We start from the raw sequence: 16424 nt of genomic DNA, 5'->3' as shown, positions 1-16424 counted from the left end.
TTTAAGGATTGGTGATAGAAAGGCAGGAGGACACCCATAATATTCATGAGAAGAAAACAGAAATTCTGCCTTTTAAATAGAAAATCTGGAAACTTCATTCTAAATATGGCAGCTGGTGAGTGGCTAGCACATAGTATATATTTAATAGAATTGGTAAGCTGAATTTATTGAATTGAAAGCTTCTCACAATTTTTCTAATTACCATTGAATGGATTTTTTAAATGCTGTCATTAAGTGTCAATCTCAACCCAATCCAAGCTCTATACAATGAATCATTCATTAGCCTGTTTGAGAAAGTTATTTATATTTCTGACATGGCTTTCAGTAACATGGATCACAAGGTTTTGAGCCTCAGGATGACAGTAATTTTACAAAAGAGAAGAAATATTATTTTTGAGAGGAATCTCTAGCCTCGCTTTATCGCAATAGTAACTGATGGAGTCATAGAATTTTAGAGCAGGAAGGGAATTGAAGAGTATTTAATAACATAATATGGGTTTTTTTTTCCCCCTTTGGTGCATTCTTCAAATATATCCACTGAGCAATTAGTCTCTATTTACACTTCTTGAATAATATATAACTCACTGTTAAACTGGAAAGTCTCATTTCTGTGTTTTATTAATGCTGGGTTACAATGAAAATGTCTACTGGGGCTTTAAGACTAGGGTTATTTAGAATAACACTGTTCACGCCATATGGAAGGAATAGCAATATTCTTTCAATTCTGGGAAAGATCTCATTTTAGCCCCTGGTGGAAATCAGCTTATTTAAAAATGCTTCCGTTAACAGAAGGCAAGGAAGATAGCATCTTATTCCTATTCCAAGCAGCTGCCAGCCAAACCTGTAGCTCAGTCATGGTGTTACTATGTTTCCAATATAAATTATAAGAAGAATGGAAGCCCATTCCTTAATTTTCATATATGTATGTCAAAATTTCACCTCTGACAGGGCAAGGAAGATATGTCAAGGTATACCTTGGCCATTGGGATTTTAAATATATTTTCCCAGCAATAGGCTTAATTTTATGGTTTCAAATGACATCTGGCTTTCTCTAGTCTCATACTGATCAAGGCAACAGTAAAAACAATTCCTTCTGAAATCAGTTCATAAATATTTTATTGTTGTAGGACGATAAGCAGCAAAATGCCACAGTTTTTCAATGAAAAGCAAGTAAGTCCAAAGTGTTCCCTTGTTTTATCTATTTGTAATCACCATAAGAAATTATGCAAAGTATTAAGGGGCCATACTAGAGAAACTATTGGAGGGAGCAGCTACATATACATTTCCTGGCCTTTAATGTTCATAGTTCTTAAACATAAGAACTCTTATAATGCTTAGGATGAATTGATGAGGTAAAAGCACTTTCCAAATTTTCAAGCCACTATTTTAAAATTCATAAAAATGACTTAGGTAACATGGAAAAAGTCTCACAAATTTTAGGTTTATCATCATCATCAAATGATATTACTTGATAAATTAAATTAGAGCAGTCAGTCATCTCCATATTCCACCGTTGTTATTTCCTATCATAGTGGTTGACTATGCATAGAATATTGCTTGCTTTCTACCTGGCTCTTTTCTCTGACTACTCAATTGGTTCTGGAATCAAAGAATTTCCTTTTATGTACACTTCCTCACTGGGAAGGGTCTATTAATCTACTCTCACTAGGTCCCCTTTCTCCTGTTTATTTTATTGTTTCTATTCAAAAGATAGGCAATTTCTTATTATCCTTTTATCATTCAATATCATTCTAAGTTCTCTAACCAATACTTCAAATCCCCTTTCACAGTGTCACTATCCATTGTCACAGCTAATTTCATGCAAATTTTGGCTAACAATGCACCTTCAGAAATTCAGGTCAGTTGTTTTAGTTTATGAATCAATCAAGCATTTTTATTTATTTTATTTTTTCTGAAGCAATTAGGGTTAAGTGACTTGCCCAGGGTCACATGGCTAGGAAGTGTTAAGTATCTGAGGTCACATTTGAACTCAGGTCCTCCTGACTATCCACCGTACTAGCTAGCTGCCTAGCTGACAAGCATTTTTTAAAAATAAAATTTTAATTATATATTTGATATTTATCTTCCCCAAATTTACCCTCCATAACTGTATCCGTTTCCCAAAGAACCATTCTATTTAACTAAAATATTTTTAAAGAACAAAGAGGAAGAGAAAAAGTAGGCAAAACTAATTGAAACATCAAAAAAAAAAAAAAAAATTGAAAATATCTGCTGTGTTCCAAACCTGTGGACTTAGCCATTACTACAAAGGGATGAGAGGAGGTGTCTTCTCACTCTTTTTGGCTCTGTGCTCATTTCTGTCATTCTACAATATTCTCTTTTCATTGTTTTGTGTTCCTGGTTTTTGATTTGCATAATTGTCAGCATTGCATTTAGTTGGTGATAGTGCTTTTTTTTTTTTTTTAAAACTCTTTTTACTTTACTATTCTTTAGTTCATGTAAATCTTTCCATACTTCTCTGTATTCATTAATATTCTTTTATATTTATGTGCCATATTTTGTTTAGTCAAATGTTGGATGTCTACTTTGTTTCCAGAATTTTGCTTCAAAAAAAAAAAAAATAAATGCTGCTATAAGTATTTTGATGTATTAGGGATTTTCTCCTTAATAATGACTTACTTAGTATATATGCCTAGTAAAAGATTCTCTAGGCAATTTCAAATTTTTAGAAAATTGCAACTTTCACTCATTGATATATCAGCAATGCCCTAGTACACTATCTTCCCACTCACTACCTTTCCAACACTAATGCCATCATTTGTCATCTTTGTCAATTTATTGGGAGTTGGTTTGCAACTTCAACATCATTTTCATTTGAATTTTATTATTGGCGATTTGGAAAGTTCTTTCTTATGGTTGCAATTCTTTTAAGAACTGATTGATTCTAACCTTTAGCCATTTATTTATTGGGGACATTTTAGTCCTCATACATATACAAATCCAGATAAAGAATTGTCTATATATGTTGGATACAAAATCCTTGCTTGAAAAGTTTGATATAAAGATTCCCCCCATTTGAAAGCAGTTAAAAATAATGCAATAATATTAAATGATTTTGTACAGAAACATTTCAATTGATCAAGTAATCAAAATTATTGTTCTCATTCTTGATTTAAAATAATATCTTTTACTGATAGCTATGAAAGTTATATAATAAACTATTCTAATTTTTTTAAATGGTATTGTTTTGCCACAGTTCCCTTTTATTGTCCTGCTTCAGTTTCCCTAAATTGTTCTGCCTCAATCGCCTTAGTTGGAAACACCCCTCGGGTTCAATGAGACTGATGTAACTCAGGGTTACTTGCTCTAAGGTAATAAACTGTCAATGTATAAATTCAAGATAAGAAGAAGTCCAGACTTTCTGTTCTAAGCTGGACACATCCTTAACTCCCAGTTTGTTAGAATTTATGGTTCTACTTCCAACCTGTGAGAACCAGATTGATGGTTCCTGCCTGGAGATTCTGATCAGCAGAGTTTGGACTCCACCCCTTTGCCTTTGTTTAGCTACTGTGTTTAAATATGATTGAGAACTCACATTTGCTGCTGGATGCTTTGAACATCAGTCCTGAGGTCATCATGCCCCCAGCACAATCTCTCCCTTTCAAATACATTTTTAAAAACTCTCTAATCTCTATCTTGCCTCAGTTTCTCCAGCATTACAGTATCTTGAATACAAGGTCATGATTCCATTTTAAAGTTATTGTACAATGGTATAAGATTACGATGTAAGCCCAATTTCTAGAATATTTTATAGCTTCCTAAAAATTCTTATCAAAATAAGGAATTTTTTCCAAATTGTATTTTAGGGTTTATAGAATTTCTGGACTATTGAACAATTCCACTATTTCTGATTCTCTCTTGTCTATTCTATTTCATTGATCTTTTTTTTTTAATCAATATCGTTTTGATAACTATTGCTTTATAAATATAGTTTAAAGCCTAGATGTACTAGTCTCTTTTGTTCTTATTTTATTCATAATTTGTCTAGATATTCTATTTTTTGTTTCTTCAAGTAAATTTGCTAATTATTTAGTTCTACAAAATACAAATTGGTAGTTTGGCTGGTATAATATAAAACAAATTAACTTTTGTAGTATTTTCATTTTTATTGTATTGGTACAGCTCAGCCAATAGTGCTGAATAGTCGTTCAACTATTTAAATTGCTCTTTTATTTCTTTGTAATTGAGTTCATAGAAATATTTTATGTTCTTTGGTAGATCTCCAAATATTTTCTTCATTTTGTATTTATTTTGAATAGGATTTTCCTATAATTGCATCTTAGATTTTGTATTTAGAAATACTGTTGATTTTGATGGTTTATTTTTGTAGACAACAACTTTGCTGAAGTTATTCTCTTCACTGATATTTTTTTTGATTCTTTAGGATTTTCTAAGTATGCCATGATATCAGTAGTAAATAGCAATGGTGTTATATTCTCTTTATCTACATTTCCTCTTAATTTCTTTTTCTTATTTTCTACTATTTCTAAAACTATGTCAAATTATAATAGGAAAAATAGTAGGAAGAAAACAGAAAAACCTTTGCTTTATTTTTGAATTTATTAGGAAGAATCCTAGTATATTCACATTGCATATTATGCTTGCTTTTGGCATTAGATACTTTTGATATTTTGAAAAAATCCAGTAACCATCTCTAGGGTGGGAGAGAGGGGAGAGAAGAAAAAAAATATATAAAAATTTTGTTCTATGGTTGAAAAGAATAGTAAGTTGTGCAGAGTAGATTTGTGGTTTCATGTGCAATCATCTTTTTAGTGTACTGTAATGGAAATGTTTCTTTATTCTATAAATTAAAAATTAAATAAATTCCTCTATGCCTGTATTTTCTAGGGTTTTCAGCATGAATCTTATGATTTGCCAAAGCCTTTTCTCTGCATCTGTTGAGAGAGATAATATGGTTTTTGTTTTTAATATGATTAATTTTGTTTTTCTAATATTGAATCATTCTTGCATCCCTTGCATAAATCTTACTTGGTCATAATGAAGAACTTTTTGAATAAATTGTTATAGTCTCAACAAACCTGTAAATGCCTATCTACTATGTGCCACATAGTACACTAGGTACTGAATAGAAAAATTTTAAAGTAAAATCTAAGATGTTCAAAGGGGAAAAAACAACAACAACAACAAAAATTCCACTATCATGAACTTTCTTAGAGCTATGCTGCTTTTCAAAAAAGCTATATTTTAGAAGTATGAATTACTTCATATAAAATCACTTCAGGGTGAGTCATTTTCTGGCTCAGTTTCTTCATCTCTAAAATATTACTCAATAAAATTTTATTCAGTTCCTACTAAGTGCTAGCATTGCTCTAGGTACTGGAGATACAAAGATAAAAATCAATGACCATATATTTTATTAAGAGAAGAAAATGTAAACCAAAAATGAGATAATTTTGGAAGGTCCTAGTAGTTGAAATGAATTAGAAAATTAGGCAGGATATGGTAGAACTGTTTGATTTGAACTTTGAAGGAAGCTAGGGATTCAAACAATCAGTTTATGAACTGTCACACAGGTCAGAGATGATAGATTATTGTATACAAAGAATAGTAAGAAGACCAGTTCAGCTAAGCCATAGAGTATATGAAAGGAAATATTATAAAACTGAAAGTTATGTCACTATGAGAATACATCTAAAGATAGGCTTCCTTTTTTAATGACTAATTGGCTTTTTTTTTTTTTTTAATGAATTGATTTCTTCCCACAGTATGTGACAAAATATACTTCAGGCCAGTTAGCATTTTGGAGTTAATTTTCCTCAGCTCCTATAGCAAACCTAATTTTATTATTTCTATTTAGAAACTTTAAGTTCATGGACAGGATAGATAAATTCTCAATTTTAATAAATTCAAGGCTATAGGAAATTAAACCAGGGCATGGTTCCTGAAACATTTATTTGTTCTTCATCAAAAAGCTGTATAGCCTTATTTTATATCTATTAGTCTGGTCAGGTTGAGACTTTCAGCCTTTTCTAACTGTAATTTAGAAGCCATAAAGGTTAAATATGAAGGCTTATACTCAGGAAATAAAGGAATCTTAATTTAACTCTGTAAGGCTTTGACAAAATAAGTTATCAGGGAAGGTAGTGATCATATATTTAATAAGCCTGCCTGCAAGGGTCTTGAAAACTAATGATCTGATGCCTTAAACTTCAGTGTCAGATTTTACTAGGATGTTCATATGGCTTCCTCAAAGTGCTCCCTACTGCGTTCTGCCATCATCATTAATGCTGTAATGCTAACAGTGGGGATCATCAAAATTCATACAATGGTATTTTCCTTATTCCTTAATCAAATGCCTAGAAATTGATAAGACTGAAAATATCATTTCACTTAAAAGGAAAACATTACTTAGATGAATATACACATTTCTAACTTTTTAAAGCTCCCAGAAGTCACATCAGGGATAAAAGCCCCTAATCTCTAATCTCCTCATGAGAGGAGTATGGTACAGTGGAAGAATATTTCTTAATTAAGGAGTTGAAAGTACTGAGTTTTACATTTGGTCATTTAATGTAGTAGGTTAAGTGTCAGATAGATTGAGTGCTGGACCTGAAGTTACAAAGAACTGAGTTCAAATCTAGTTTAAGATACTTAATAGCCTTATGTTCTGGGCAAGGTAAAATGTAAAACGAGAGTAATAATAACACCTACTTCACAGGGTTGTTGTGAGGTTTCTAAAGTAACATAATAAATTGAGAATATAGCTATAACATTATTTCTAAGTGCAACTTAAAGAGCTATTTAAATGCTTGCTAATATTATGTCTATAAGTCCTTGGTTTTATCATTTGTAAAATGAGCATAAAAAGTACTCAGAGAATCATTTGTGAGGAAAGCATTTTGTGAACTGAAAAGTTGTTACCATTTTGGGTAGCTAGGTGACAATGGAGAGAGCATTTGGTGGAGAGTCAGAAAGACTCATTTTCCTTAGTTCAAATCAGACACTTACTAGTATGTAACCCTGGGCAAGTCAACACTACTTGCCCCAGTTTTCTCATATGTAAAATGAGCTAGAGAAGGAAATAGCAAATCACTCCACTATCTTTATCAAGAAAACCCCCAAAGGGGTCACAAATTCAGAAATGAACACACTGAACACACATTACTATTTTAACAGCCAAGAAGTCAACCATGTGACTTTCTTAGGTGATTAGTATAGAAGAAACAATAATTTCTTGTCTGGTTTATTGGCTCAGTTAAACTACAATGTCCATGAAGTCATGGATTCTAAACTGTTTTCCAGTGACAATAGGCAATAATCCTAAGATAAAATGGACATCTGGTGTGTGTGTGTGTGTGTGTGTTTGTGTGTGTGTGTGTGTGTGTGTGTGCGCACGCACCTTTGAAAGGGTGTATAAATGAAATTTACAGAGTATTTAAAAGTTTGCAAAGCACTTTTATATAAACCACTTTTAATCTACTTTTACTCCTGGTGTTATTTTTCTCCATTTTACAGCCTTATCAAAGCTTTCAGGTCATAGGACTTGTTTACAGTGGAACACTCAACAGGAAGTGTCAGGTGTGAACTCTGAACTTTCAGACATCCAGTTGAGCATTCTACTCTGCTCCTTTGGATCACTTCAAACCCTTGCCTTCTACTATAGAAACATTTCAAAAGTATAATCAGTCCCACTGACACTGGGCCATTAGCAACATTTTCATATATGTAAATAATATGCTACATAAGTAGTGGAATGCAAAGTTCAAAAACTCAATACACAGTAGTCAAAATAGATGCTTTTGGTATGAATTTATATTTCATTGAATTTTTAAAATAAGAAAGTGGAAGAGATTGGCCTAAAAGCTCTAAGCAATTGGTTGCTAACAATGAAAAATTTATTAATCTATAAACCTTGGGAAAATCAGGATTTTTTTCCCTTAAATTTTTTTTCCCATTAACAAAAACAAAAACTCAACTTTATCTCTCTTCTTCTTAGCCCCTGATGAAAAATAAAAATACATTTTCATCTAACAAATATATGGTTGAGAAAAAAAAATTTTGCATTGGCTTTATCTAAGCAAAAATATACCTCAATCTACATTATCTTTTGGTCCATCAAAAAGAATCTAGAGTTCTCATGCATTTATTTAAATGCTAGTGGGTTGTGTCTTCAGAAATATTAGACCACATCAAAAAGACATTCTAAAGCTATAATGATAAAAACCAAGAGACTAAGTATTTTGCATCATTTTACCTTTCAAGCTATTACAGGCCATGAAAAACATAAATATCCCTGCCTTTCTGTGACATCGTAAGAACCAAATGAAATAAAAAAGCTTAATGATATGATCTATCATCAACATGGGACCCAGCAAAAAGACCACTAGATCTTAAGTTATATGATGTCAGTTTAAACCTACTACCTGTGTGAGCAAATGTCTTAATACCCTGAATAAACCTCTTCCTACTTTCAGTCCCTTTTGGGCCTCAGCTCATCCACAAAATAATGAGGAAAGTTAACATCATTTAGCTCTAAACCCATCATCAACACTGCTTTTGATTGATATGTTCATACATAATCTCACATTAAGGTTAACTATTTTGATTTCATTTTATGATCTTATTGGAGGCATAAAAGTTAGGCTTATATAGTATATACTATAAGTTTTAATATACACAGGTCCACTTCATATCAATGAAATAAACACTTGTGGTTGAAGCCAAGAGAAATTTTGTGTTTTGTTTTGTTTTTACAAATATTTCCATAAGTGACAGTCTTTTAGAAGTACATTTATATAATGACTTTAAATCTAATCATATTTTCCAAGTTTGGTGAACCTGAAGTTTGATTCTTAGGGAAATTTTTAAGAGATTTTTTTAATGACTTTAAACTCAAAAAAAATTAAGGAAATGTTTTGCTATGGGCAGTTAATGGCACCAGGAAGACCCAAATTTCTATCAAGCCTCAAGATACTTATTAGCTGTCTGATGCTGAAAGGTGAGTCTGTTTGTCTCAGTTTTCTCATCTGTAAAATGAGTATAACAGCATCTCCCTCCCAGAATTCTTCCCCCTCGTATCTGAGGATACAATAAGATATCTGTAAAGCATTTTGTACCACTACCACTATTATTACCACAAAAAAATCTCCCAGGTACATAAAAAATACTAATTTAATAAAAATTGACACATTTGATGCACTGCCCAGTGATGCTAAATACTCAAACTTATCTTAAATAACGATGGAAAAGAATAATGGGACATTATAATGAAATTTTCGCCATGTTATATGTTATGATACTAAAAGTTACTCAAACTTTTAAATCCAAAGGAAATCAAGTAAATTAATTGCTTCTATTCATGCAACCTTCTAATGAAACAAAAAACCAAAACAAAACAAAAAAAGAAAACTTTAGTATCTCTGTGAGAATTTGTTTAAAACAATCAAGCCATACAATATAGGAAAGATGAAGCCAAGAAATTGTTCTCAATAAGAATGAGGAATGAAAATGAAATATTTATGGTGAACCTACCATTATTCACATGATCCATTGTGAAATGGCTTTGTATAACAATTTATTATGGAGTAACTAGTCAGTTGATCCCTTGTCCTACATGATGATCATTGGAAATCATTTCAAAGGAATTAAAGGAAAGTTATTGAAGGATTGACTAGTAGAGTTCTTCCTGAAAGGAGAGCACCAGTTCATTGAAGCAAGTGAAAATAAATATGGATTAATTAACCAAACAACTAATTTTGGCAATGAAAGTGGCAGTTATAAGCTTTTGGCAGTGATTTGATAAAATCATTACAAGCCCTAGGAGATAGATTTTCAGGGGAGATAATAAAAAAAAACCCAACTCTTTTCTTTTCAAACATTTTAGATTAAGAAAGATGACAAACTTAGAGAATAAACAAATTTTATTTTATAACAGTATTACAGAAAGCAAAATATCACCTTAATACAATTTCAAGCTGCTATAAATCTAATCTGGCATTGTAACTACAGACAGAGTCAACAGCCAAAAACAAAACAAAACAAAATAACAACAAAACAACAAAAAATAAAATGAAATTTCAACACAGTTAATCTTAAGTCCCCTTCTGGTGTCTCTGGTGACAGCTTCAAATGGTGTAGCTTTCTTATCACCACCATAAAACCATCCTAGCACCTATCCCTTTCCCTCAGCATCCTTTAAAACCTGCATGAATCTTCAGACACTAACTGAAACACATCTACCTTCTCAGCAACAAAAGAGGGTCAGTTTTTTTTCTTTTAAAACATGTAGACAATGAATGAGGTTTAATAAAAAGCAAGCATTCTACACGAGGGTGCAAATAATGGAAGATTTTGAAATTTGGACTTGTTAAGAGAAAAGCACTAAGGTTTTAAGCTGCCTATATCTTTTAACAGGAGGGAAGAAATGTTTTTCCTTCCTTCCCCCCCCCTCTTCTGGAATGTTTCAGGAGACTGATAGTCTGAGAACCAGCTGAGAATTATTATCTGCACTGGAATACAACAAGATTTCAAGAACAGTGCTTATGGGCCTCCTTCATAACTCTGTCTAATCTGGAGAATCTGTCCCTTACTTTCCAATGAAAGTAAAGAGCATTTGGAATGAAAGAGTTAAGAGGGCTCAATATAAAATACATCTCAAGAGAAATTCTCAAACATGACCAAAATTTTTCAAAATGTAGGAAATTAAAAAAAAACAACAACAACCCTACTTTGTAATATTATCTTAGGCAGTATATTGACCTCAATCTGAAAAATCTGTAAATTATTCCAGTAAGATTTCAATTGACAAGAGTCAGGGGGAAAATCCCCTATCTAAATTAGTCAAAGATTTTCCTTTTTTTGTACAACAGCACCTGTTCAAGTGAACAGCACCTGACAGCTGAGGCTGGCTTTGTTCACTATCATTTGATCAGAAAGCAGGCATAATTAGCAGGTAGTTGTACATAAAGTCAAAGACAAATCCTAAATTTTGAAAAATAAAAATAAAATAAAAACTAAGAATATTAGGAAGTGGTTATACAAAATAAAAAAGATGAATAATAATTAAGATGTCAGGAAACTGTATAGACCAGAGATGTTATGGTAAGGTTTGGTGTTGGCAAATCTTCAGGTGCCTGGTCATTATTACCGCTTGTGGTATAAATTCATTGGAGTAGTGGTGTGGCATCAAGACTAGGATTGGTCAGAAATTCTTCATGTTCACAGAGTTGAATGGGATTTGAAAAGAGCATTTCTGGAAAAGAAGACAGAGGTAAATTTTATTCAATTTTATTCAGGAAACAAAGGCATCAACACATCAATTTAAATGTTAAAGAAACAACTTTTGAGCATTTAATTAGCACGGTTTTACAACACTACAACTATAAAATTAGCAATGAAATATATTCTGATCCCAAAAGGCTTATTTTTTAGAGAGATAATATCCAAATACTTAAAATAATCAGCTAACTTCAATAACTCTATTGAAGATGTACTCATTGTGTCTTAATACTTTTAGACTACTTGGCAAAGTAGTTTACTGGATATTCAGAGAATGATAAAGTTAATGCTTAATCTGAACTTTGAAGGATGAGTAGGACTTTCTCAGATGAAGAAGAATGGGGAAAATAGTGTTAATAAATGTTCAATAGCAAAAATGTACTTAATGGGGGTGTGAGGGACAAAAAGTAGACAGAACCATGTTGTTATCAGAATATTGGGTGTTGTGTTTTGGTTTTTTGGGGGGTTTTTTGGTGGCGAAGAGGTACAATGGGGATTTGTGATTTCTTTGGCACAAAGAATTCCCAGATAGCTTTCCCTAATGCAGGTAAATAATTCAGTTCTACAATTTAGTCTTAGATAATTGTCTGGGGGTACCATGAAATCAAATAATTTGTCCAAAATCATATATATGTAGATAGCATATGAAGGAAGCCCCTGAACTTTTTTTTTTGTTTGTTTGTTTTTGAGTTGTCCTATTTTCTGAGAGGTGGAAGCTTCCTTTAAGTTAACCTTTTTTTGAAATTTATTTTTTTTTTCAACAATTGAAGTCAGTGTGCCCTTGAAGCCAAGTCAGCTACAAACTGACTCTGATCAGTTTAGCCTAGACTAATAAACTATTTGTACAGCTAGGACCCTTTCAGAGAAGAAAAATTTCCTTTCTCCAAGGGGCCAAGAGTTCCCAAGTCCTCCTGCTTCATTACAGCTCCCATTTGAGCAGGTGGACTGTCCTCCACTCCTTCCACTTCCCATTTCTCTGTAACCTCTGCCTGCACTGTCAGCCCCATCCCCCTTTGTACCCTGTTTAAGAGGGGACCAGACAAGTTTGTTTTTACTTTCTCTTGTAATTAAATAAAGTACTACTACTCAAGTCTTTTGGAGTTGTTACTGTTTGGCTAACAGGAAGGACCTGAAGCCACATTTTCCAAATTCCAAAATGATCTATGCTTAAAAAGCTAAATTAAAAACTCAGATATTATCTGAAAAAACTCATACATATAGTATGCACTTAACAAATGCTTTAACTATATCTTTATAATCAAACAGGAATGACTAGAGAATATGAAGACCAATTATGAATTTTTTTATAGCTGGGCCAATGAGAAGATCCTGAGACAGTAGGAATTGGGAAGTAGCACATCTGAGAAACACTTCAGCAAAATAACTATAAATTGGTAATTAAATATGAAAATTCAGGACAAGGAAGAAACTAAAATAATTCTATGATATTATATATGGGGCTCAGAAAGACAAGTCAGTAGGAATGCTTTCCTAGTAACTAAACTGGGAAATTTGAAAGGGGAAAAATATCTTGTTTTAATCTGATACATACTTACTTTTAGATGATATTAAGGAATCAATATGGAAAGTATATTTTTACTTTTTGCAAAAGTCACAAAGTAACATTTTTATTCTCTAAGCTTGCCCAGTTGGATAATGTAAATATTGGACTAAATCTTGAATGGCCAACTAGGTGATACAATGGATAGAATGCAAGCCCTGGAATCAAAAAGGCTGATCTTCCCGAGTTAAAATCTGGCCCTTGACACTTCCTAGCTGTGTGACCCTGGGTAAGTAATTTAAGCCTACTTACTTCAGTTTGCTTATTTACAAAATGAGATGGAGAAGGAAATATATCTTTGCCAAGAAAATCTCAAATATAGACACAAAGAGTGGAATATGAATAAAAATGACAGAATAATAGCAAGACTAGGATATAAGAAATGTGATTGTGATCATGAAAGTAGATGAAATGCACAAGAGAAAAAAATAAATGCTAAAACTTAACCAACATAAGGTTTCTGTTTATCAGTTATACAAGTTATTTTGGTTCCTCAAACGTTAGCAGTATTTGCTTTATAGTAAAATATATTGTTGACTATACTTAAATATGAATGGTGTCAGTATACAGCTCTAGGTCAGTATACAGCCAGAAGAAAATAAAGTTCAAATTAACACAGCCTCCCAAACTAGAGAAGTAGCTTTATTTTGTAAGGAATCCCTATTACAAATATGCATTTCTACAGTATTCATATGCTGCAAAGCTTGTTCTGAGTAGGTCAATAAACAAGGTACTAAGAAGAAGGTACAGATTTTTAACAGGCTTAAAAATCTATTTTGCCATAAATATACAAAATCACTCTTTAATCAATTTATTAAACACCTACTTTATGTAGAGTAAGTCATTGAGCTGGATGCTAGGGTTACAAAAACAAAAACAGTCCCTGTTCTCAGCAAACTAATATTCTCTTGGGGGCAGAACAAAGGTATATAACAAATAGGTAAATATGGAGGCAGGTAACAGCATGTTCTCTATGGAAAACAGCAAGTTGATCAGCTTAGATAGATAGAACATAAAACAGTAGAAACTAGAAGCGAATAATGTGAAAAACATTGGAAAGACAGTTTGGAACTAGAATATAAAAAGGACTTAAATACCAAACATTGGTTAGTGGTTGTCCTTCATTCTTGAAGAGGACCAAAATGGCACCACGATGTTAAAGTCCCATTACAGTGTGTGTGGATGTGGTTTATCAGACCAATACAAGCTTGGAATGCTCTGCACAAGTTGGACACAAACATTCCCTATGAACATTAACTTGCTCTTCTGAGTTAATTCCATTCAGTTTTGCTCCTAGAACAGCATCTTTTCTGGTAAGGGCATGCCATTCTGGGCAGTCCCCTACCCTGTGTCTCTCATGTTGTACAATCAATTCTAAAGTTTGTTTTTTGCAGTGTGGGTCATATTTTTTGTAAAGGGTTGAAACTCGAGTTAGTGCACTGAGGTCGGACAACCAAGCACTTAAGGCTAATTAGCGATTGGATAATACTCTATAAAAATATGCTTGGAAAATGGCCCTTCCCACAATGAAGTCAGCACAATGGCTCTGCAGACTCTTCACAACTGGCTCCTTTATATTCTTCTTGCACATTCCTCCCTTCTCTATTCTCTACAAGTCAGCCACTATCTGCTGGCCTATCTGCTCCTCACAGGTGACTTTCCATCTCTTCAGTCTGTGTCTTTATATTAGTCATTTTCTATTCTGATCATTTTAATAACATGAAGGAAAACAACCAACCAACTAACCAATCTCTATGCCTGAAATGCAACCCCTCATCTCTTTCACTTTGGTTATATGGTATACTTTAAGCTTTAGCTCAAATATCAACTTCAAGAAATATTTGCTAGTTCTTCCAGCATCTAGTATCTTTCTGTCTGAGGTTACCTTATGTCTTTTTTGTACATTTGATATATGTATAAATGTGTATATATAGACATGTATAGCATACAAGAATGTGTTATTTATTCATTAGACTGTCAACTCCTTGAAAGCAGAGACTTATTTTTGCATCTGTATCCACAGCATCTTAGCATTATGCTTGGCACACTTTAAGAGCTTAATAAATATTGGTTGATTGATAAATAGAGCTTTGAAGTTGCATATACATATATATGTATATATATAACATACCTTCAAAATACATGCATATATATACACACATTTATATTTGTACATGGTTATAAATAGGCATATATATGTGTGTATATATATATGTATATATATATTCACTTTTAAGTACAATATTTAATAATGTGACAATAAGGGATATAGGTGGAGCAATTCTAAATAAATGAGATCCTCAGTGATAAGCCTTTGTGGAATGCATGCAACATAGGAAGCTATAAACTAAAAACCTAGAATCTCATGTTAGAAATCACCTGGAAAAATATATTTGTTCATTTTACAGATGAAGAAATTATTGTTTTTGAAAGATTGAGTGACTTGCCTATGGTCATACAATTAAAGTTAAGTGGCCAACTCAAACTCCCATCTTCTGACTTTAAGACTAGTGCTTTTTCCCCCTAGCCTTAGTTCATATTTTCTTATTTCAGTGAAGGAGAAAAACAATCTGAATTTGTTCAACATGTGAAAGTGAAAATAAGTAACAGCTTCTTTGGTTTCTTCACCTAAAAGCACTATTGGGATTTTCATCAATTATTATCATTTTTAAAGCTTGAATTTCTTTGTATGGGAAATGAAGAAACACTTTAATTTCCTTAATATGGAGTATGTATTAATCTAACATGATTGTACTACCCACCAACATCTGCATGGTCATATGGCTTCTCTTGTTCTTAGGTGAGAGCCCAGATGTTAGAATATACTGCATTACTTTGAATTCTGGTCCAGTAAAAACAACACTGTTTCCATGACCTAGTTTTCTCCGTCACTCCCCCAACTCCATACCCCCAATTTCATAGGGAAACATTTCTAAATGTGACAGTCATGCAATAATATTCCCTTGTCTCTATCTCCCCCTTTAGGATGCTGTGCAAACATGTCGATTCAGTCAGGCTTCAATCCATTTCTTCCCTGTTAGGATCAAATTCTTCATCAATAAAGCTAGTAGCCAGTTTCCTTTTAAGCTCTCATACTACATCTGTATTTAATTTTCTCAGTATGTCAAATGGAAATCTCAAATAGCCATAGAAAGGAATTTGGCACACAGTGAGGTGAGTTAGCCAAAAAGCACGGACCAAAGGAATGCAGCTCACTGTGACATAGTGCTTTATGACTTAAAGCTTTTCTCAAAAAATAACATGAAGTAGATAGAACATGGAATAGTAATTTTCATTGACATGTGGCAAACTAAAGCTCAGAAAGGCTAAATTTAAGACTAATTTAGATAAGTTAGAGTCAGGATTTTAACGTCTGTTTCCCAACTTCTAGTTGCACCCATGGTGGTTTGAGCACAGATGATGGAACACTGGGTAAAACAGGTGAGTTTAATGGCATTTTGGATCCTGCATGCAAGAATTCTTGTCATCTGAAATGAGTAGATCCAGATCCTTCTATGTGAATGATTAAGATTCAGTCACTCTGAAGAATCTTCCTTAGGAAGGAAAGAAAATTGGCATGGGAATAAAGACTGGTGTCTTCCAG

The 16424-nt window shown here is 32.8% G+C and overlaps 1 protein-coding gene across 27 annotated transcripts in view; it reads right to left on the bottom strand.

The window, feature by feature from the left end:
- Nucleotides 1-9884: 9884 nt before the first annotated feature.
- The window catches only part of EPB41L2 (erythrocyte membrane protein band 4.1 like 2), a 279109-nt gene continuing 272569 nt past the window's right edge, over nt 9885-16424 (bottom strand). For all 27 annotated transcript variants that reach the window (XM_074309829.1, XM_074309834.1, XM_074309837.1 and 24 more), the window contains one exon: nt 9885-11233. The gene's annotated coding sequence lies outside the window, so the exon portion shown is untranslated. The remainder of the gene's footprint in view (nt 11234-16424) is intronic.

This window comes from Sminthopsis crassicaudata, chromosome 4 (assembly GCF_048593235.1).
Source record: "Sminthopsis crassicaudata isolate SCR6 chromosome 4, ASM4859323v1, whole genome shotgun sequence".
Taxonomy (NCBI): Eukaryota; Metazoa; Chordata; class Mammalia; order Dasyuromorphia; family Dasyuridae; genus Sminthopsis; species Sminthopsis crassicaudata.
This window is presented reverse-complemented; position numbering and strand designations above follow the sequence as displayed.